Raw genomic sequence first — 24,932 nt, forward strand, 5'->3', positions numbered from 1 at the left:
TTGCCGACTAAGAAGGAGCAACGGATTTAATTGATCGATCAAATGCCGCATTTTATTGCAAATCGCATGTGTGGACATTCACACATCACAATCGAACCACTGTGTATGGTTCATAAACTGTATTTAAACTAACAACTTTACAACTTCTGGGATATCAATAAGGCCTAGTTTCCCCTCTGGGTTGGAAGGTCAGATGGCAGTCGCTTTCGTAAAAACTAGTGACTACGTCAAATCATGGGATTAGTTGTAAAGCGGACCCCAGGCTCCTATGTGAGCCGTGGCAAAATGCCGGGATAACGCGAGGAAGAAGAGAGACAACTTCTGGGATATAACTAATAAGATAAATGTAAATAATTTGCATGTATCATAAATTAAAACATAAGTGAATTTTTCTAACAGTCAAAACTGACGTGTCGACATTAAGTATGGTATATCATTATATGCCAAAGAAACGGCCAGTGCAGGTTGGAACCTCTGAGGTTCCTACACATGCGATTACCGGTGACGGCGGTCTACTTTATGTCTTGGGTTAACCCTCGAATTCGGAGCTAATTGTAAATTACTTAATAAACCTGTTTAAGATTTACGTCCTTAAACTACTTTCTTAATGAAACACTTTATACTAGCCTGATATGAGTCTGATTATTGCCGTTTAAGTACCTATGCCTAAATTATTGCAAAGTCTATTCGGCCACTCACCAATATAAAAGATTCATGGGTATATTGGGTATAAATTGACCGACTGGCTTTCCCAATGAGATGACACTGGCCAATTCGAACGTATACTTACACTGACATCAGAATGAATTCGAATTGGCCTTTCTGTTACATAATTTATGTAAAATTTCCAAAGTGGGAAATTCTTTTTTTTTATTGGAAAAGGAAATAAAATTGGTAATCCTTAATTTAAGTTTTTCATACGACTCCTACGAATGGTTTCACGGATCCAAATCCAGTCCCATTAATACTGGCATGGTGCTTTTCTATATCGTATTATAGGGACAGTTACCTGCAATAATATCTTACACAAAGAAGGCCGCAAAAATATCTGACACGATTTTATTTGTAGAGCCATAAGAGCGTGTCACTTGTTTTAGAGTAGGTAACATATTATTGCAGGTGCGGACACCTGCAAGTCAACTAGATTGAGTCATCTGAGAATCGAGAGAAGCTGATTTTAAAACATAATATTTTCATCTAATGTTTGTTAACTTTGTACCGATTAAAACTATAATTACAAAGGTAATTTTTTAATTAATTTCAACAACCACCGCACCGTCCACTATGATTACGCATCCATAAACCGTCACTATTGTTTTTATTGCTTAATTGTCATTAATGAGTTAGATTATCTATCCTTAAGGCCACGGACCACGGGTGCTGCGGCTGAATGTCCGCAGTCGCGATCTCGCGTTCTTTCGCAACGGCGCGTGTTTCGAAATTTAAAAAAATAACGTTAGGACGCGTTCGAAATATGACGTTCTGAGTGCTGTGTTTTTTTTTTTCGTGAAATAGGTCAGTTTAGAGTTTTAAGTTTATGGTTATTGTGAGTGTAAGGTTGGTGTTATTTTTTAATTGGTTTTTAGTATGTAATTATATTAATTGCATTATAATAATTTACATCTTAAGTTAAAATAGTGGGTCAGGGATTTCCTTACATTATATTAGCTGCTGGCGCTTTGTGTTTGACATTTTTGTATAATTTAAAGTCGAATTATAAAAACCCATTACTACTTTAAAAAATATTGTTATTTTTTAAATCATTACCATAATTTTGAAATCAGTTATTATAAAAACAGATGAAAATCAAAAATAAAATATAATAAATAAATAGTATGTCAAAAATACCGTAGCAACGTTATTTTTATTTTTTGTCTATTAATAAGTATTCAGAATCGTTATGTGCCTATACATTTTAACCGGTATTAATGAAAATAATATGTCCTGCAATGTTCCTCCCGGATCTTCTAGTTGTTTTTTTTATTTAAAAATGATCTGCGCCCGCGCCTTTAAATTACTGTTTTGGTTTTGTTTTGTTTTGTCACTTGACATTATGTCATCACTTAATATTCGTGAAGAACTCATGACAATAGTCACGAGAGACACAACATTTTTTAACAAAATTCCGTCAATCTCGTAATCTTATCTCAAAAATTCGAAAAAAAAAAATCATTAAATTATACAACGTGTCTCTACTACCGAGAACCCGAGTAGAGTTCCTTCTCAGGAATGTTCTAATATGGTTAATTATTTGATTAGGTGAACATAAAAAAATTATAAAAGTGAAATGAATTAATATAAATCATCAATAAATCGGAGCATTCTGTATCAGTCTCTCACAATATCAAACTTTTCAAAAATGGAACAACGTCACTATTCGAATGGTTCTTAATTTTGTATAGTGACACTATGTTTCTCAAGGAGCGATATGTCAAATGTCAATGTTTTGTTATTAAAATTATCAAAAAATTGTTGCTGTCCGCATTAAGACTGATCTAAGCATGTTATCTTTTCCGAATATTTCTCGTTCTCGCTGTTATTTTGCTAATGCAATTCAATTGCTGCAAGTTTTTTAATTATTTATAGTCGTTTTCAGGGTCAGAATTGTCAGAAAAGTTGTCTTAAAATAAATGGCAAACTGGTTAAGTCACTAGACCTAAATGTATGTACGCTTCCGTGTTATGATTTAATAAAAGATAAAAAAAATGAATAATAAACTCGGAAATGCTGATAGAGTTATACCGAGGTAGAGTTAGACCAAGAAAAGTCTGCAGCGATTTTGATAGCCCACGCTGTGCAAGTGTTATTTTAATATTCTATGAAATTATAACGTATCTATAACACTTGCATTGCGTCGGCTATCAAAATGGCTGCAGACTTTTCTTGGTCTAACTTCTAAGTCTGCCACGATTTTGATAGCACACGCAATGCAAGTGTTATTTATAAGTCTTAATTTCATAGAAGTTTGACGTTTAAAATAACTCTTGCACGGCGTCAGTGGGGAGACACTTCTGACTTCGGGATTTTTGTTTGGGTTAATAATTGCTCGGAGCAATGCTGAGCCGAACGGAGCCGAGTTTGCCCGAAGGGAGGGGTTTCGCACCCTTGCATATACAGAGGGAATCGTACTGTCTTTGTCTTACGCTAGCTAGTACTAGCACCCAAAAGAAAGAGATGAATTTAGTTTTTTTGTTCTTATTTACTGACTTATTGGGTTTAATTAACTTAATTGTTAATTTTTATTTGTTTTTTTAATTTTTAATGTCATTACGAAAAACAACATGTAATATATTATTATGAATATGAATAAGTTCCGAAAAACTCATTGGTACGAGCCGGGGTTTGAACCCGCGACCTCCGGATTGAAAGTCGCTCTTACCGCTAGGTCACCAGCGCTTGAACTCTACGATTGTACGCAGTAATTATTTTAAGTGCACTCAGAACATCTTTAAGTACTAAAAAGTAGGCGAAGGATCTATCTCAGTCAGCCTTAGTCTAGATTTTTATAGTCTATTAAGAACAACTGTTTTCGTGTTGGCATTTTGTAAATGGTTGAATCAAGTTTTTAATGTCACTTGTTGCCATAGTTACGGTTAGTTGTCCAGGGGAAAAACAACTCGACATCCTCATTTTATTGTAATGTATAGTTTGTCAAAGTACTGTCTCATTTCAAACATAGACAGAGAGAATCATATATGTACTATCTTTGTCTTACACTTGTACTAGCACCCAAAAGAAAACGATGAGTATAGCTTTCCTGGTTCTTACTGACTGACAAATTGGTTTGACCAACTATAATTTCCAACATGTATTTTTGTGGTTTTACAGGAAAGTCATAAGTAAAAAAAAACAAAAAAAAACAATTTCGCCACCTGTCCCCAACTTCGCCAAGTAATTTTATTAATTATGAAAATTAAACTAAAACTTATTGCAAATCCTGATTTTGAATTACGAAATGCCCATGTTATACCACACGCACACGCACCGCTGGATGTGGCTGGATTTAATTGTAGGTCTCGCTTTTTTAAAGTCTGTTTGGTTAAAAAAGGAAAATGTTAATCGTTTTTTGTGTTGTATTTATGATTTATTGTAAGTTCAGGCGAAGTTATGACTAAAGGCGAATTAAGGGCACGTATATGGGACTAGTCCTGAAATAAATATTATTCATTCATTCATTCATTTGTACCAACCCCTATTTTAAATGAACGGTAACAATCATAGCGATGTTACATTAATTACATAAGGTTACATAACGATAATTATTAAGTTACGTTAACGATATTACACTAAATAAATAAAACAAAAATATAAAAATATACCGGGTGTGGCCTGTAACACGAGCAAATAATTAAAACATAGATTGTACTCCTCAAACGTTAACATTTTTGTTAAACAAGTTTTAAAAATTATGAAGTACATATTTACTATTTTTCTCACAAAATAAATATTATCTTCAATGGACGCCATCGCCATGCCATATCATTTGTGATTGACGTTGCTTGTCATGCCTTAACAAACAAAATTCGCAATACATTGAGTCTTAGAACTTTAAAGTGTATTAAAAATCAAAGCACAAGTTATTTTTAAAATATGCTGGACAAATGTTTGTCAGTATAAGGAGTACAGCCTACAGTTTAATTTTTTGCTCGTATTACAGGCGACACCCGGTATTATGTAGAATGGCGAATAGGAAGAAACAATTAAGATTGTGAAGAATTAATGACTGTGAAGAATAACGCATACTGTGATTGAGCTGTTATTGTGTACAATCGCGAATATCAATAAATAATAATGACATTAACATTGAATAATCCATTTACTTCGTTTATTAGTTACCGTAAAACGGGATGAGTAGGTTTCGCGGGGAGAGTTGGGTTATGAATGGGGAGAGAAGGTTTGAGAGGGGGGTGAGAAGGGATTTTTAGGCTACTGCTACAAAAATACGGTATTCCAATTTAAAATGGGACTATAGTAATACGCATAATAATAAAAAATCGATCCAACAATCTTCCAAAATCACCTTTGTATGAAAAACCCTCTCACCCCAAATACGAGGCACTACGGGGTGAGATGGGTTTTCCTCTTTATCGTCAAAGTTATGAAATGGAACTACCCAAAATAAAATACAAACGTCTGAACCACTTATTATATACACCATTCAGTTTTCACATGTAAAAATAAAATTTTATCGACGTTTGAAAGTCAAATTTCAGCCAACTCACCCCATTTTACGGTACTTAGTTCAAAATGAAGTTGATATAATTGTGCTAAAAAAGTTGAAGGCTTTCAGACTTCAAAACAAATCGGCCGACAAAATGTGCAATATAGCAAATTTGCAAACTCGTTTGAAGGATGGCTTGTTATGATATACCTACCTGAATTTTATCACTAGATTCACTTATAGGCTACCTTACTACTTAATTGCATCATTTTTATTAAGAGGACAGGCGACGGCCGTTTCTCCATACAAATGTACCCTCATTTTTCTTTCTGGGTAATATTTGGGTCTCCATTGTTTCCCAAAAGTCTTAAGTCATAATGTATTGTTTGTCCGCATTTTCGTTAAGTCATAGTTTGTTTTTCTCAGAAACGCGTAACTTTTCAGGATTGCCATAACAAACCTAACCTAACGTAACCTATCTATAGGATACCTTACGAACATCCTGAAAAGTTAACGATTTCAGAATTATGACTAATGATATGTTCCCACTGTTCAATTGCTGTTTATGTTAAAGTGTGTTCAAATACTTATTTGTGCTCATTTCAAAAATCTTTCTCTGCGGAAAATAAAATAAGAAAAACACACACATGAGGACAACAAAAACAAAACAAAATGAAAATCGGTACAAATAATGTTAAACTAGGAACGCTAAAGGTCGTTTCTCAAAAAGTTGGCACCGCCAGGTTAACGTTAACGTTTTTCAAAAATTTTGCATTTTCGCATTTTTTTTTATTGGGATCGTTAAAAGGCAACTTTAACTATTGGAAAATGTGGAAGGGAAGCAATTCCTTCAATTAGTTTAGGAGATATAGGCGTTTGAAATTCAGGTTAATGATATCAAGGACAGGTGAAAGATATTTTGTCTCCAGGTTATCGATAGTAGAAGCAGGTTATCGAGAAATAAGTACAAATTCCAATGAAAATATTGACAGGTTATCGAGAGGCGTCATTAACCTGTGTCCGTTGCCGTTAACCTGGTTTCTTGTCATCGTTCACCTGTAATGAGTGTCATCCACCTGTCCACCACATCATTTTCAATGCCTTCTAAAAATAATCGAAAAATGTGTCATCTTCTGTAAAAAGGGACCTTATTGTCCACCACGATGATTAAAATTTTGGATTCTGACCCACCTCACCTTCGATTCGATTCCCAATTTAACAACAAGTTTCTGTGAATAAGTAAACATTCAATCTTACTGTCTATTCACCCTGGCAGTACCTAGTGGAACTCAGATTTGGTGCAACATAGGCACATGCAGTTTTGGTCATCCGAGTCGTCTTGGTGAGCACTTGGAAGAGCAGTACCCAAGATAGAGCTGATGCTGAACCCTCGCAGCACCTAGTGGAACTCAGGTTTGGTGCAACATAGACACACACTGTTTTGGTCATCCAACACGTCTTGATGAGCACTTTAAGAGAGCAGTACCCCAGATAGAGCTGATGCTGAACCCTCGCAGTACCTAGTGGAACTCAGTTTTGGTGCAACATAGACACACGCTGTTCTGGTCATTCGACACGTCTTGATGAGGACTTGGGAGGGCAGTACCCAAGATACAGCTGATGCTGAACCCTCGCAGTACCTAGTGGAACTCAGGTTTGGTGCAACATAGACACACGCTGTTTTGGTCATCCAACACGTCTTGATGAACACTTGGAAAAGTGGTTACTAAGATAGAGCTGATGCTGAACCCTCGCAGTACCTAGTGGAACTCAGGTTTGGTGCAACATAGACACACGCTGTTTTGGTCATTCGACACGTCTTGATGAGCACTTGGGAAAGCAGTACCCAAGATAGAGCTGATGCTGAACCCTCGCAGTACCTACTGGAACTCAGGTTTGATGCAACATAGACACATGCTGTTTTGGTCATTCGACACGTCTTGATGAGCACTTGGGAGCGCAGTACCCAAGATAGAGCTGATGTTGAACCCTCGCAGTACCTAGTGGAACTCAGGTTTGGTGCAACATAGACACACGCTGTTTTGGTCATTCGACACGTTTGGATGAGCACTTGGAAAAGTGGTACCCAAGATAGAGCTGATGCTGAACCCTCGCAGCACCTAGTGGAACTCAGGTTTGGTGCAACATAGACACATGCTGTTTTGGTCATCCAACACGTCTTGATGAGCACTTGGAAGAGCAGTACCCAAGATAGAGCTGATGCTGAACCCTCGCAGCACCTAGTGGAACTCAGGTTTGGTGCAACATAGACACACACTGTTTTGGTCATCCAACACGTCTTGATGAGCACTTGAGAGAGCAGTACCCCAGATAGAGCTGATGCTGAACCCTCGCAGTACCTAGTGGAACTCAGTTTTGGTGCAACATAGACACACGCTGTTCTGGTCATTCGACACGTCTTGATGAGGACTTGGGAGGGCAGTACCCAAGATACAGCTGATGCTGAACCCTCGCAGTACCTAGTGGAACTCAGGTTTGGTGCAACATAGACACACGCTGTTTTGGTCATCCAACACGTCTTGATGAACACTTGGAAAAGTGGTTACTAAGATAGAGCTGATGCTGAACCCTCGCAGTACCTAGTGGAACTCAGGTAAAGATAAGATAAAAAAGATAAAAAATAGTTTATTCAAGTAGGCATATTACAATGCGCTTATGAACGTCAAATAAACCTTTACCGGCTCCAACCGTACACCTCTGCCCCGAGAAGATTTAAATCCCCCCTCAATTGGAGGAGGGTATCCCAATATGGGACCGGCAACAAACTCGGCGGGACACATCTTTTCAAAACATTATTACATCTTATAATTAACATGCATTACGAGTAATTAATACAATTTAAATTACTATAGAATTCATGCAATTATACTCAGTGAGTACATAACTTTATAGAATTTGATATAAAAAATAAACATATATGCACATGAAATCACAAATACGTAGCTCTTTCAGAAAACAAATCAAATCTTACAAAAGGAAAAGAAAATAAAATCAATAAAAGAAATGAGAATACATATTATATGAATCTAACTGATTGTTATGAGATGCTTTCATACAATTTGATGTGCTTTCTTACCTGAGCTGAGTCACCTTTAACTCTACACATAATACAATGTTTTTAATTGCTACTTGTCGTTATTACAGTTTCTGGTTTGGACCATGCATGTTTGTCTGTCAAGTAGTCCTCGACTCTGTAATAAGCCTTCAACATCAATGACTTTTTTAAGTAATTCTTAAGAGCTGGAAAGGGTAATCTTAAAGCATCCTCAGGTAACTTGTTATAAAAATGAATGCATTGCCCAACGAATGACTTCTGTACTTTACGAACACGAAACTTTCTGATAGCAAGCTTATTTTTATTTCTAGTATTATAGTTATGGACATCAGAATTCTTAGTGAAGGAGTCTAGATTCTTAACAACATAAATAATACTATCATATATGTATTGGGAAGCTACAGTTAAAATATTAATTTCTTTAAAAAGTTCTCTTAATGATTCACGCACCCTTAAATTATATATAGAACGAATGGCTCTCTTTTGTAAGACAAATATAGTCTGTATGTCAGCTGCTTTGCCCCAAACCAGAATACCATATGACATTACACTATGAAAATAACTATAATAAACAAGGCGAGCTGTCTCAACATTAGTCAATTGTCTAATTCTCCTCACAGTGTAAGCGGCCGAACTTAATTTGTTTGCTAGTGTTCTTATATGAGGACTCCATTGTAGATTTTTGTCCAATGTTAAACCAAGAAACAGTGCTTTATCTACCATCTCTAAGCATTCATTATTCAAAAGTATCTTAGTATCGACTGGTTTAACATTCGGCAAAGAAAATCGAATGCATTTAGTTTTCTTAGCATTAAGAAGCAAATTGTTCATAGTAAACCAGTTTAGTACATTAACGAGTGTGCTGTTAATTACACTGTAATCGGTAGATTTACGATCAACCTTAAAAAGTAATGATGTGTCATCAGCAAAAAGAACAATTTCACAAAGATTTTCTACTACACATGGCAAATCATTTATATAAACCAAAAACAGGAATGGACCCAAAATAGAACCTTGTGGCACTCCTAACTGGACTACAGTACCGCTAGACCGGGTTTTGTTTACAACAACTGTTTGTGTTCTGTTGCTAAGGTAAGAAGACATAAAGTTTAGGGCATTTACTGACAGACCATAGTGTTCTAATTTCAAAATGAGCGTTCCATGATCCACACAATCAAATGCTTTAGAAAGATCACAAAATATGCCAATTGCATCACAAGAATTTTCCCAAATATCATAAATATGTTTAATAAGTACCGAAGCAGCATCGGTCGTGGAACGGCCCTTTGTGAAACCAAACTGATTGCTTGTGAGTAAAGTATGTCTGTTGAAGTGACCCAGTAGATCATTTAACATTAACTTTTCAAAAACTTTACTTAGTACAGGAAGTATTGATATTGGACGGTAATTAGCCATATCACTCGAATCACCCGATTTAAAAAGAGGTATGACTTTGCTATATTTCATAAGATCTGGAAAGACTCCTTGTGAAATTGAAATATTATAAATTACGGCTAAGTAAGGCGCTATTACGTCCAAGACATGACTAATGACTCTAACGGATGTTCCCCATAAGTCTTCCGTTTTCTTTAAATTGAGTGACTTGAATGTTTTAACAATAATTGCTGAATCTACTAGACTAAACTCAAAGTTAATATTACATTTCTTAACATTAGCACAAAGTAAGGAATGAGCTCGAGACGAAGATGAATGTAGACATTTCGTGGTATTAATAGCTATTTTAGAAAAATAATCTTCGAATGCCGAGGCAACATCGTTGTTTGACATGGTCTGTTGTTTATCCGAGACAATGTTGACTTGACAATCGCGTGATTTACATTTACCAGCTTCCTTATTTATAATATTCCATGTTGTCTTCACTTTGTTGTCCGACACTTTCAGTTTAGAACTTGTATAGTTTGCTTTGGCTGTTAAACACACTCTCTTGAAGATTTTTGAGTAGTTCCTCACATAGTCCAGGAAATCTGTATTTTTGTTCAGCTCTCTCTCACTATAAAGTTCATAAAGCCTTTTTCTACTTTTATAAATGCCTGCAGTAGCCCATTCACTAAACTTTGTTCTAGTTTTTGACCCACTAATAGTTTTCATACTGAAATTTTGATTAAAATGATAAAGAATTACGTTAAAAACATCTTCATACAAATTATTACAGTTGTAATGTGAAAATGGTAACCTACAAAGACTTTTTTGAATTTCATTTTTGAATAATTCCAAGCGACTACTAGTAATGGGTCTATATGTTATTGTTTGTGGAGTATCACGAATATCGCTTAAGAAAACAGCCCTTTGACCGCTATGATCAGAATAAAAACAGTTAAATATTTGCTTATCTATACATTCACAATTACAAAATATATTATCCAGACATGTTGCACTAGTTACCCCTACCCGAGTAGGTTCAAGAAACAAGTTAAATAAATTGAATGATTTAAACAAACACAGCATTTTAACAGTGTTACTAGAGGACTCGAGCAAGTTAACATTAAAATCTCCACAGACTATAACATGTTTTTGGCCCTTACATACTAATTTCAGCACACTTTCCATTGTAGTTTCAAATGTGCTGAAGTCAGCTGATGGTGGTCTGTAAACACATACAATAATATATTTTTCTAATTCTACACAGGAAATTTCGATAATTCTTTCTATGGAATAATTTACAATATCTTTACGCTCTTTAGATTTCATGCAATTTTTAACAATTATCAGGGAACCACCATGAACAGCAGACTGTCTAGCAAAAAAACTGACTAATTTAAAGTTAACAAAATCAAATAAAAACTGCCCATCTTTCAGCCAATGTTCAGTGATACACATAACTTCAACATTATTATTATCTAAAAATAAACCTATTTCTAATTCTTTGCTGGAAAAACCCTGAATATTCTGGTGAATAATATTCATACTCAGGCGTTTTTCCGCTGTCTTACAATCTAGTTTAAATTTGGCATGGGGTCCTTGACTTTGTCAGCTGACTGAGAATTAGCTATAACACTACTAAATCTATTTGGCTCAATATTATAGGCCAATAAATCCACTAGGTATACAAAATATTTCTTTGGCAGAAATACCTTCCTTGGAGCTAGCATGAAGCGCTCAATGAATTTATTTAAGTCAAAGAAATGGTACTTTTTATTGACAGATATGGCATGGTACATCAAAGAATTGTAGTGTGCTACTTTACTATTATAGTCATAAGACATATTCTCTGCATAAGGCAGTGCACATAAAATGATTTTCCCCACACCAGATTTTTCAATAATACTTAAAGTGGACATCAACTTATCTATGCTAGGCTTATCTACATTAAGGCTATTTCCTAATAAAATTACAAGTGTAGTACTGCTATCATAACATCCCTTTGAAATAAGGTCACACAAGTGAGACAAAGTAATGTTTTGATAACAGTAATTTGAGACTTTCTGCTCTAATCTGTAGCTTAATAATGGGCCCATTCCTAGCCCAATCTGATCTGAAAAAACAACAGTCTTACTGACTGCTCTAGGGGGCTGTGTGACTACTGGTACAGCTGGCCTAGAAGTGTTGAGGGCCACATCGGCTTCAACAACTTTTGCTGGTGGCATTTGGCCACAATTACAAATATTTCCATTAAGTAATGACTTGCATCGCTCCTCTAAATTTTGATTTTCTTGCAGCAATTTATTAAAAGCCTTGATGTGCTCCAGGTTTGGTGCAACATAGACACACGCTGTTTTGGTCATTCGACACGTCTTGATGAGCACTTGGGAAAGCAGTACCCAAGATAGAGCTGATGCTGAACCCTCGCAGTACCTACTGGAACTCAGGTTTGATGCAACATAGACACATGCTGTTTTGGTCATTCGACACGTCTTGATGCATGAGCACTTCGGAGCGCAGTACCCAAGATAGAGCTGATGTTGAACCCTCGCAGTACCTAGTGGAACTCAGGTTTGGTGCAAGGTCAGGTCAGGTTAGGTCCGGGTTCAGGTTCAGATAAGAGCCGGGATCCAGGTCCAGGTCCGACTCCGGGTTTGAGTCTAGGTCCGGGTCCGAGTCACAGTCCGGGTCCGAGTCCGGGCCCGAGTCTGGGTCCGGGTCCCAGCCCCAGTCCCAATCCAAGTCAAAATCTAAATCGCCAAACGTGTACTATGCATCGTTGAAGAGTTCTGTTCTAATCATCATCAGCAGTTCCACTTCATCAAATGCGACAGTTTTTAATGAAAATGCTTGATTTTCTGATGTAAATCCAAAAGTCACTATACGCATGCCTTTAAGGTTTGAGGAGTTCCCTCGATTCCTCATGGATCCCATCATCAGAACTCGAGATTGACAAAATGCAGCTTATAAACTTATCTTGCTTAACAAACATAACGAAGAGGACAAATCGCCAAACGTGAACTATGCATCGTTGAAGAGTTCCGTTCTGATCTTCATCAGCAGTTCCACTTCATCCAATGTCACTTTTGTGAATGTATATGCTTGATTTGTAAATAAAAATACAAAAATCACTATATGTATGCCTTTAAGATTTGAGGAGTTCCCTCGATTCCTCATGGATCCCATCATCAGAACTCGAGATTGACAAAAATGCAGCTTATAAACTTATCTTGCTTAACAAACATAACGAAGAGGACAAATCGCCAAACGTGAACTATGCGTCGTTGAATAGTTTCGTTCTGATCTTCATCAGCAGTTCCACTTCATCCAATGTCACTTTTGTGAATGTATATGCTTGATTTGTAAATAAAAACACAAAAATCACTATATGTATGCCTTTAAGATTTGAGGAGTTCCCTCGATTCTTCATAGATCCCATCATCAGAACTGGGTTTTGACAAGAACGGGACTAATCTGCATATACTTATACTTTTTACAAAACATTTTAATATATGTCTAAAACTAAAAACCCTCATAAGGTACCTTTTCCCGTGGGACGTCACAAATCTAGTTTGAGTATATGTAACGTGGATTTTAAATAATTATCGATCACCTGTCATATTGCAGGTGAAGGACGCTTCGTTCACCTGCCATTGCATCATTCACCTGACTTTTTTGGACAGGTTAACGAGACTTAAGACAAAAGTACAAAAATTTCAATAATATGCAGTTTTAACAGACAGGATAGTTTTTATTCCTAAATTAACACACAAAAGCGATATAACCGCTATATAATTATATAGTTACGAGTATTAGTTGTGGTATCAGTGACATTAACCTGCCGCAAAATCTCATCCACCTGGCAGTTTTAGCCAGGTGGACGATATGCAGGTGATGGGGAAAATGGCAGTTATATCGCGAATACACAAAATGTATTAGCTTGATGAACTCCATACTTAGGCATATAAAACTAAACTATTGTTTACGTTACATATCTTGATAGTAATGCGATAGGTTACATAATTAGCAAGATATCGACTCCAGGATAAAGAGTACTTACCCATTACAAACTCCAATTTCCGATACTTTGTCGTTTGTGTTTTATTTGCGAAGCACAATAACCACGTCTTCGTCCTACCAGGTGATAGCTAATGAGTGACGGCTTCAGCTCGTGCGGAGTGAGACGGGAAAGGTGCGGTGTGGGTTATACAATCGTCGTGAATGTGACGCGCCAGGTGACTGTTAAGAATTGCCTTGGACAAACTTTGAAGCCGAATAACTTAAAATATAAGTATAATATTGTTATGCGATAGTAATACTTTAAAACTTTAGGATATATGTTAATAAAATACGGTAATGCCGTTAAATTAAGTTAATATTTTGTGTGGTTTTCATAGCTCGGAACATCAGTACCTCGCGTTGGGACACGGCAGGTTAACGGATAAACGTAGTTACAATATTTTTTTTTGTAATCAATATTTATTAAATTTTTTTCAAAGTATTAGGCCTCTGTGTAAAAAGTCTCTCTAAATATGTATTAATTTTTTATATATAAAAATAGTACATAACGAAAAAATAGTTCTAACATAAACCTATTTACAGGTGGCGGTGCCAACTTTTTGAGAAACGACCTAAAATGTTTGCCTTAATAACATGAAGGTGAATCAACTTTTAGAACATTTACTTTTGTGTCCCTAGACTAGCAAAACCAAACGATTTTTCAAAAACCATGTTGTTTTTTAAAAAATATTCGTTTACACGGGCATTATTAGATCCATAAGTATTTAATTAACACATTATTAATATTAACAACTTGATCAGATAAAAGTTACATTTTGTACCGTAACGCAGCAGAAAAAAGCTGTCATACAAAAATCAGAGACAGGTTACTACGAATTGAAAAATCTCCTCCTTAGTAATTTGGAAGTCAATTAAAAATAACTTTCCATACAGTGCAATCACTGCAATACTGATGACGTCAATTATAAATGGTGTATCAATTGCTTGGCCTGAATACAGGGTGACCCATATTAGAACTGACACAATTGGAGTGATTGTTTTGCACTATACCAATCTATGATTTGACCTAAGTCAAGTGTGAAATTGGCCGGAAGAAACATTAATAACTAGAGCTGCTGGGATGGCTTTCAAAAGAAGGTTCGGTTTTGGGCCTATTTTTTTGTCAGTTTTCGATATAACTAAAAAAAAATTGATAAAGAGTAAGAAGCGAGAAACAAATCTCAGACCAATTTTTTAGTGCTTCTAACTTTAATTATAACCATCAAGTCGAAAAAAAGTCAAACGAATTGGCATAGCTACGGTTAATATTTATAAAAAAAATAGTAGAAATATTTTTCATAATGTCAATATCAAGAGAGGAAAATGGGTACTACGTTTGTATGAAGTAGCGTCCACTACCCTCTTAAGTATCTCAAATAAAGTTAGTTTAATGTACACGATTTATTTCATATCACAAATAAAGTAAATAAAGTTACAGTATCTCATAGACCCTGATTAGGACATAGCAAATTACATATTTTAGCAAGCTCTGTATTTTAGACGTACAATATCAACTAAATCTTAAATATACATCGATCTACAATGTGTTATTTAAATTGTAGAAGGTACATTTCAAATACAGTGGAACCTGGATAATTGCAATCTCAAGGGACCGGCCAGTTTTTGTCAATTAACCAGGTTTTTCATTTAAGCAGGTCGTGTCAATTAACAAGGTTCAAAAAATCGCTGTGTCAATTATAGAGGTTTTCATTAATAGAGGTTGCGTTCTGACAAATTTCTTTTATGGAGGTGCAAATAACCATTTAAAGTAGATTTACACGCTTACGTTCTGGGTTTCTGATCTATATATTGCTTCTGTCTATACTTTGCACTTTTACACTACATTAATTACCACTTTATTTTCTTATCATTTGGGTTTAAAAAATTCCCTTGAATTGTAGAAGAAAGTTCTATTAGAATGTAAAAAGCATACATACTTTGTTTTCTATTGATCAAAAATATTTCACCTACTAGGTACAGGCTTTGATAGATACTAGGGAATGCAAATCGGTTATTTTTTGTATGGAAATAACCGCGGTTTCGGTTAATAACCGATTATTTCCATACAAAAAATAACCGAAAATAACCGATTTGCATTCCCTAATAGATACCCAATAAATAAATTAAACTCTGGATGGAGATAAAAATAAAATGATCATTGCTATTAAAATATTGTTTCTGCTGTCTACAACTACATTATTTCAATTACAGAGGTAATAAGTAACTAAGACTCGTTTCAATAATAGAGGTAAAAACAAGAGCAAAAATAACGGATTTTTTTAGCACAGTGTCAATTATAGAGGTCTTAAGTTGCGATGTGGTAGCAATAAAATCTGAATTGCAATTATAGAGGTTCCAAAATTTCAATTATAGAGGCCTTTTGGTCTCAAGGGACCGGGACCGGACTTTTGATTGCAATTATTGAGGTTTTCCATTTATCCACGTGCCAATTAACCAGGTTTCACGTATCATATAGGTATCGTTCATAGTTCATAAACTCTGATACTCTAATCTAATACTTTTGGGTGCTAGTAAGGTAAACGTACTGGTGCTCGACGCGGTCCCATGCAGTACGTCATCTTGAAACTTAACTTAAGTCATTGTCAATAGAGTTGACAGCAAGGTGTCATCTATTGGGCATTAGCATTTCGAGCACTAAAGTACGTTTATCTTAGTACTGTACACAGACAAAGAGGATTCCTAGTCTATGCTACTGTAAACAAAGATAGTATGATTATCTCTATCTATGTTTGAAATGAGACAGTCCTTTGAACTCCTTTGACAATGTTCAGAACGCATCTTGTGTGACGTCATGGACGGCCGATTGCGTCCGAAATTCGAAGATCGGCAACGATCGGATTCGTATATAACGCCCGCCGACAGCAACCAACGGCAATCTTCCATAAATACGTTGAACGACAAACTCTTACTTGTATTGTATTAATTTAATTTTGCAAATAAAACTTTGTAAACCAGTTAAAATAACAAGTCTTCATTGAAGATCCTCTTAGGCATCCCTGCACTACCTAGAAAGGAGCCTAGGCCTCAACAGACAATATGTATGTTTTGCTCATGCGTCTGTAAGATATGTTATTTGCGCATCATATGATGTCAATGGCGGTCATTGACGAAATAGATAAAGGAATAGACATAACATTGTATTATACTGTTCTCTGATTACGTTAATTGTAGTAATTAAGTACGTCATATTTTCATATTTCATATATTTCATATTTATTTATTTCGTAAATGCACGGATACATTACACGTCAAAACATTTTAAAGATAAGATTAGCACTTATTATTAATTACAAAACAATTATATTATATTAAATAACAATGTTTTTATTGTTGTAAAGTAGGTAGGTATAGGTACTTATCTGGCTAACCATAATATGACAAAGCTTCCTTGAGACATGGACATATTAAATATCAAGCTAATCTTGTCAGTAGGAAAAAGCAATGTAACTCCGTATAAGATAAATAAAGTCTAAGAAAAAAACGTGCCTCTGAAATCAAGAAAAAGTCATTCTCGAATAGATGGCGCCATATACCTTTGGCCTATTCTCAGCTAGATGGCGTTGACGACACCGTTTGATATTTAACAATTTTAACACATATCAGTGAAAGAACATGGGTCAGTATGGAACAATAAAAATTAAAAATCATTTATCCGTATACATATTTTGATTAATTTATACATTTTCAATTTTATTTTAAGTTTTAATCGTGTGTCGATAGATGGCAGTAAATGTACCGTGACTACAAAATTTACTATGGCAATAGCCCTCTATACTATCTATTCTCTTTGTCAGTAGAAAAAGGCGCGAAATTCAAATTGTCTATGAGACGATATCCCTACGCGCCTACATTTTTTAAATTTGCCGCCTTTTCTACTGGCAAGATCTGCTTGACCAAAATATTAAGAAGGGGTCACTCACGTATTACGGGTAGGTACGGACTTACGGAGTGAAACATGTCGAGCGTTATTCGACTTAAAATACGTGAGTGACTTGTTCTTAATTTATTTAATAAACCATAATAATGATTTAAGGTCCTTTTATATATTGTAAGTGATGTCAAGATATGCAGCGCAAGGCCGCACTGGCAGGATCGCCATGTGAGGTTGTGCGTTAATGATACAACCGATAGGTTATACGCACGGCTTTATTGTGGATAATATAACATAGCACTTGTACCTATATATACCGGGTGTTGCCTGTAACACGAGCAAATAATTAAAACATATATTATACACCTCAAACCATATTTAAAACTTTTGTTCAACAACTTTTAAAAATTATGAATCCTTTAGTGTTTCTTTTTCATACATAATAAATATTGCCTTAATGTACGCTGACATCAGTGTGTTATGTTGCTTGTCACGCTTTAAACATGACAAAATATGCAATACATTGCGTCTTAGAATAAACTTTAAAGAGTAATAAAAAACAAAACATAAGTTATTTTTAAAAGTTGCTGAACAAATGTTGGTCAGTTTGAGGAGTACAGCATACAGTTAAATTTTTTGCTCGTATAAGGCCACACCCGGTATAAGGCTACGCTAAGAGAGTGTGAGTGTGGCGTTGCACACATAAAATGTTAAGGTTTTGTGTAACCCGTGCGAAGCCGGGGCGCCGCTAGTGTATTAAAATAAACGTACATTTATTTTGTGCGTGTATCACGTGTAAGTTTAGAACTACAAACCGAGTTGTTATCAGAGTTCGAGCGAGGTCAGGATTATCACAGCAATGAACTTGGCCGATAAAGATTTTGTGCGATCATGTGTGTGGATAGCGCTGAAGGTTTTTAGAATATTATATACCGTAACAGGATCTATTATGTAAAGTCAATCTATTAATTCAGTCCTATCCCATCCCATCATCTCCCCATCCCATCCCATCTCCCATACCATCCCATCCCATCCCCCATCCCATCCCATCCCATCCCATCCCCATCCCATCCCATCGTCCCATCGGTCTGGCTAGAGAAGACGGCAAGAGGCCCGACGGAATGACACTGGTGCCTTGGAGCATGGCTCGGCCGTTAGTTTCGGACGCTACTTTTGATACCCTGGCACCGTCCCATGTTTCAAGCACCAAAGATGCTGCTGACGCTGCGGCTTCCTCGGTCGAAAGCTTCATTGCAAGCTCCGCAAATATGCCGCTACATAAATGCTACATGTTTGCGGGGTTTGGCGTTGGCGTTGAAACCTTAGGGCCATGGGGGCCAAGTGGCCATTGGCTGTATAAAAAAATTCACACAGCGCGCATTGCCAAACAGCGAGGAAATACGGCCAGCCTTTAATGTCCGTTGATTCTAAGATTGGCTAAGAACAAGATTCATAAAGTGCAACGATGTCAATTTTGTCAATTCCGTTGCTACAAAACATATTCTGACGCCGTTTTTCAGATTCAGATCTTAAACACGATTTTTTTAGACTACTAATTTTAAATACAACCAATAAATCTTCTCTAAAATGTTGCTAAAATTATGTAAATAAATCCACAATGTCACGCGGCGAATGACCCGCGGGCCAATATCGAGAGGTGAGAGGCAGCCTTGAAGCTGCACCGGTGCAGCGTTATGCAATATGCAATATATCGTATTTGTAGACTATTTGGAATTTGGATTCATAGCTGTTAGATTCATATTTAAATAAAATATTACTACAATTAAAATAACTAAAACTAAAAATTGAAAATACCTATCAAAATTTGGTGCCCTCGGGAGTGTGCCCAATACGCAGGAATACATATCTAATGCCTTTAAAGTTTATTTATTTATTTATATGTATATATACAGGGTGTCCCAGAATTCGACGTCAAGCCGTAAACGGATGATAGACCAAGTCATAACAGTTATCATAAAATACAAAAAAAATCCAACTCATGTTCTTTAAAAATTATGGTCACTTTAAAAATTCACTAAAAAATCCACACCCTGTAATTATTCAAGATTACACAATAATAAAAAAATTAGAATAAATTATGGAATTTGTAGTAACAAGAGTCAAAGAACCATTACAGGGTGTGGGTTTTCGGGGGCGATAAATCGATTTAGCTAGGTCATATCTCTGGGAAAACGCGCATATTTTAAATTTTATATGTTTCCCGAGCAAAGCTCGGTCTCCCATATATTTTATATGTTATATGAGGCATTATCTATGAAAAGGGGCCTTATTGTCGATGGCGCTTACGCTGCACAGCGTCGCGCGACATTGTATTTATATTGGGGCATCGTTAATAATGACGTAAGCGCCATCGACAATAAGGTCCCTTTTCATAGATAAAGTCACATATGTTTATATGTAGGTATATTAACTACCTTGAATAAGGATTCATAAACGCACTACAAAGCACGTTGGCACACACGTTGGCACTTTAGTATCTTCGACAGCGAAAAATACCTAAGTTATTTTTTATGTTTAGGTGAAATGAAATATATTTAGGTAAGTATGAACCTTTAATCCAAATATTAAATAAAATTAAAATAAATGTATTGACAAGTATTAATTAAAACTAAATGAATAAAACCATCATTTATTATATATTTTAAGTGTTATTAAATGAATATAAAACTAAAATTAACTACTATTAAAATAACTAAAGCTAAAAAATTAAAAATACCTACCAAAATTTTACGCCCTTGGTAGGGTGCCCATTTTTAAAAGTAAGTTCGGCTTTGCAAGCCACATTCGAGCTCATCACGCTCGTAACTATTAGCTAGGGTCGCCGTTGCCGATTACGGCATGGATAGCTATATATATATATACAGAGATGTGACTTATTTGAAATACTTGTATTTAAAATGCAAATACAAAATGCAAAATACCTATTTAGTATTTTGTATTTAAATACCTTTTGAAGAAAACCATTTTGTATTTTATTTGAAATAGTTTTTGGGACCTATTTTCTATTTTCAAAATACAAAATACTTTATACAGTGAAACCTGGTTAAGTGGGACCTGGATAAGTGAGAAACCTCTATAGCTGGGACTCATGGTGCGGTCCCGCCACTTTAGCACTGAATTACCTCTGTTACTGAGAAAAAACGAACCTCTATAACTGGGATTCGTTATTGTGATTTTATAGTCACATTTACCTCTATAACTGAGACAGAGAGTGTATTTTACCTCTTTTACTGAGACTATATTTACAGTGAAACCTGGATAAGTGAGATCTCAAGGGGCGAGCAAATTTGTCTCACTTAAAGAGGTTTTCCACTTACCCAGGCTCCCAGTTAGCCAGGTACAAATAAATTTCTGTCTCATTTACAGAGGGTTCTATTAATAGAGGTGAGAATAGAGTATATTTCAGTTACAGAGGTGGTTAATAGGGTATTTAGTAATTATCTTTAAAAATAAATAAGGTAAAATAATCCTTGTCCCTAAATATTTTTTTAGTCTGTTTAAATATTTCTTTGAATTAATTTTGAATGATTCTCCAGAGGATAGATATTTCAAAATTAAATTAAATTTGATATGGACTTCAATGCGTATTAGAAATTTAATAAATGAAAATTTATTTTTTCGTGTTACTTATCAAAATTTCAGCTTTCGTTTCGATAGTTTTAACTACTTACATAAATTAACTAAATCAAACTTGAAGTTGTTTAGACACAATTAGGCAAATGCGGAATTTGTGGATTGACTAAGAGTTAGTAAGAATACGGAAATTGTTCAATGAAGTCCAAGTTAGAGGGGTCATAGATTGACGTTATCTCAGATACAGAAGTCAATTCCCTATAAAATTCCAAAAAACAACTAGGAAAATGTAATCTTATAAATATAGTCTCAGTAAAAGAGGTAAAATACACTGTCTGTCTCAGTTATAGAGGTAAATGTGACTATAAAATCACAATAACGAATCCCAGTTATAGAGGTTCGTTTTTTCTCAGTAACAGAGGTAATTCAGTGCTAAAGTGTCGGGACCGCACCATGAGTCCCAGCTATAGAGGTTTCTCACTTATCCAGGTCCCACTTAACCAGGTTTCACTGTATAAGATTACATTTTCCTAGTTGTTTTTTGGAATTTTATAGGGAATTGACTTCTGTATCTGAGATAACGTCAATCTATGACCCCTCTAACTTGGACTTCATTGAACAATTTCCGTATTCTTACTAACTCTTAGTCAATCCACAAATTCCGCATTTGCCTAATTGTGTCTAAACAACTTCAAGTTTGATTTAGTTAATTTATGTAAGTAGTTAAAACTATCGAAACGAAAGCTGAAATTTTGATAAGTAACACGAAAAAATAAATTTTCATTTATTAAATTTCTAATACGCATTGAAGTCCATATCAAATTTAATTTAATTTTGAAATATCTATCCTCTGGAGAATCATTCAAAATTAATTCAAAGAAATATTTAAACAGACTAAAAAAATATTTAGGGACAAGGATTATTTTACCTTATTTATTTTTAAAGATAATTACTAAATACCCTATTAACCACCTCTGTAACTGAAATATACTCTATTCTCACCTCTATTAATAGAACCCTCTGTAAATGAGACAGAAATTTATTTGTACCTGGCTAACTGGGAGCCTGGGTAAGTGGAAAACCTCTTTAAGTGAGACAAATTTGCTCGCCCCTTGAGATCTCACTTATCCAGGTTTCACTGTAGTAGGTAGGTAATGTAGGTAGGAGTTACAATCTCTTCTGATTCTGGCAACTCTCTCATTCTTTTAACATGGAACTGTTGAATCAGTTTAGTAACGTCGCACATGACCACAAGCGTAGCGAGTGGTTAAAAAAGTGGAATCTTGAGTGTTGCGAGGGTTTCAAGGCACGAGAGGAGGACAAATTTTTCTGCCCTGGTGAAACACAAACGAGACGTTTTCATCACAATAACGAGAGGCATTATACTAGCTGTAAAACATTACAAATTAATGCTTTAAAAGTTGGCCCATATCCATACATCCTACCGTTTAAAAACAACTAGAAATTTGCACTTTATAGATTTGATTGATGAAGAAGAGGATTGATTTCAAACAATAACGAGTCTTTTCAACTCGGAAATTCCGAGTAATACTTTTTAATTCAGACTAAGTATTCACTATTCAGAGTACCTTTTATCGCAAAGTATTTGTATTTTTAAAAAGCATTTTGAAAATACCTATTTCGTATTTTGTATTTAAATACAAATTCAAAAACTATTTTGTATTTTGCATTTGAAATAGTAATATCAAGGAAGTATTTGTATTTTGTATTTAAATACTTTTTATAAAGTATTTTTCGCATCTCTGTATATACATATAGGGTGCCCATCACGCACGCAGCGTTCCCGCGCTTGATTGCTATTGACCTTAGGGTGACCTATAATAATACTAATAATAATTATATGTATAAAATCTCCACAATCGTATTAAGCCGGGTTTGAAGGGCTAATTAGGATTAATTAGGGCTTTCTATCACCGCACCGCTCGCCGTCGGCAGGGTGTTCATCCTCACACCCTAGAACCTAAATGGTCGCGTACTGTGCGATTTAAGAGGAATTTCCTCCCGCGGACGCTCCGGCTGTGGAATGAGCTCCCTCCCGAGGTTTTCCCGAGGGTCTACAGTATGGGGTTCTTCAAAAAAGGAGTGTACAGGTTTTTAAAAGGTCGGCAACGCGCATGTAACACCTCTGGAGTTGCAGGCGTTCATAGGCTACGGTGACTGCTTACCATCAGGCGGGCCGTATGCTTGTTTGCCACTGATGTGGTATAAAAAAAAATAGGTTTTATTTATCGTTAATGAACGTTTCCTGTCTGTAGATACCGCAGTAGGTATTGTAAAGGGCCTTCAAATCTAATCTAAATGTATAAATTCCTTATTTTACTATGGTACAGTGTCGCCATCAATATCGGAGCGGCTAAGGCGCTCACATATATCTTAACACGCCTCTATTGTCCAGGCGTTTGAGTGCGTGTTCAGTTATTTGTGAGCGCCTAGCCGCTCCGATATATCTGACGGCGACTGTACCTACATATTTACGTTTAGTTTATCAGATTATACTGTTGGTGTTTTGTTCCGTTATGTAAATGCGACTGTGGGCGTTAGTTCTACATATGTTACATGTACAGTCACCATCAGATATATCGGAGCGGCCAAGGTGTTCACAATATCTGAACACGCGCTCTAACGCCTTGACAATAGAGACGTGTTCAGATATTGTGAACACCTTGGCCGCTCCGATATATCTGATGGCGACTGTACTCTATGTATATAAGTACTTATTGATGCGGGCGCAGCACGGTTCCATTTTTATCGCCTATCACTATGCGCGTCCCTTTCGCACTTACATACTTGTTAGAACGTGACAGGCATGTTGACAAGGGATAAAAACGCGACCGTGCTACGCCGCATGGTCATGAATTCATGATGATTGATAAAAAAACCGGACAAGTGCGAGTCCGACTCGCCCACCGTAGGTTCCGTAGTTATTTGTACATTCAATTACAGGTTTTTAGGGTTCCGTACCCGAAGGGTAAAACGGGACCCTATTACTTAGACTCCGCTGTCCGTCCGTCCGTGGCCCCAATTTCACATCGGTGACAGGTGCGACGAATTGTAAAATCACTCTTGCTGACGTCACAGGCATCCATGGGCTACGGTTACCGCTTACCATCGGGCGGGCCGTATTCCTGTTTGCCACCATCATTGTATTATTTAAAAAAACTTTATTATATCGAAAAAAAAACAGATATTTCTCCTGCAAAGTTTCTGACAATTGTCAAAAATTTAGAAGAATTGTAGGTAATTCTTGACACTCTTGACAGGTAATGAGTTATATATGTCGGAATTTCGTGACAATTGTAGTGTTTCTTGTGACAATTGTCATAAACTTAGCAAGAGAAATATCTGTTTTTTTTCCGATATCATAAAGTTTTTTTAAATATGGTGGTGGCATACAGGAATACGGCCCGCCCGATGGCAAGCGGTAACCGTAGCCCATGGATGCCTGTGACGTCAGCAACAGTGATTTTGCAATTCGTCGCACCTGTCACGTTGGTGAAACAGGGGCATCTCACGAACCGTGATAGCTAGACAATTGAAATGCTATAGCTAGACATCAGAGTCCCATACAACAAACGTGATTTTTGACCGAAGTTAAGCAACGTCGGGCGGGGTCAGTTCTTGGGTGGGTGACCGTTTTTTTTTTCCTTTTTTTGCATTATGGTACGGAGCCCTTCGTGCTCGAGTCCGACTCGCACTTGTCCGGTTTTTTTAATGATACAAAGTAAAGAAAACGTAATATATATTAATTA

At 36.0% G+C, this 24,932-nt stretch overlaps 1 protein-coding gene across 1 annotated transcript in view; it reads left to right on the forward strand.

The window, feature by feature from the left end:
• Positions 1–1,319: 1,319 nt before the first annotated feature.
• LOC134677804 (uncharacterized) overlaps positions 1,320–24,932 on the forward strand; it is a 42,600-nt gene continuing 18,987 nt past the window's right edge. Inside the window, exon 1 of the mRNA XM_063536232.1 lies at positions 1,320–1,557. The gene's annotated coding sequence lies outside the window, so the exon portion shown is untranslated. The remainder of the gene's footprint in view (positions 1,558–24,932) is intronic.

The sequence above is a fragment of the Cydia fagiglandana genome, chromosome 27, assembly GCF_963556715.1.
Source record: "Cydia fagiglandana chromosome 27, ilCydFagi1.1, whole genome shotgun sequence".
NCBI classification, from domain to species: Eukaryota; Metazoa; Arthropoda; class Insecta; order Lepidoptera; family Tortricidae; genus Cydia; species Cydia fagiglandana.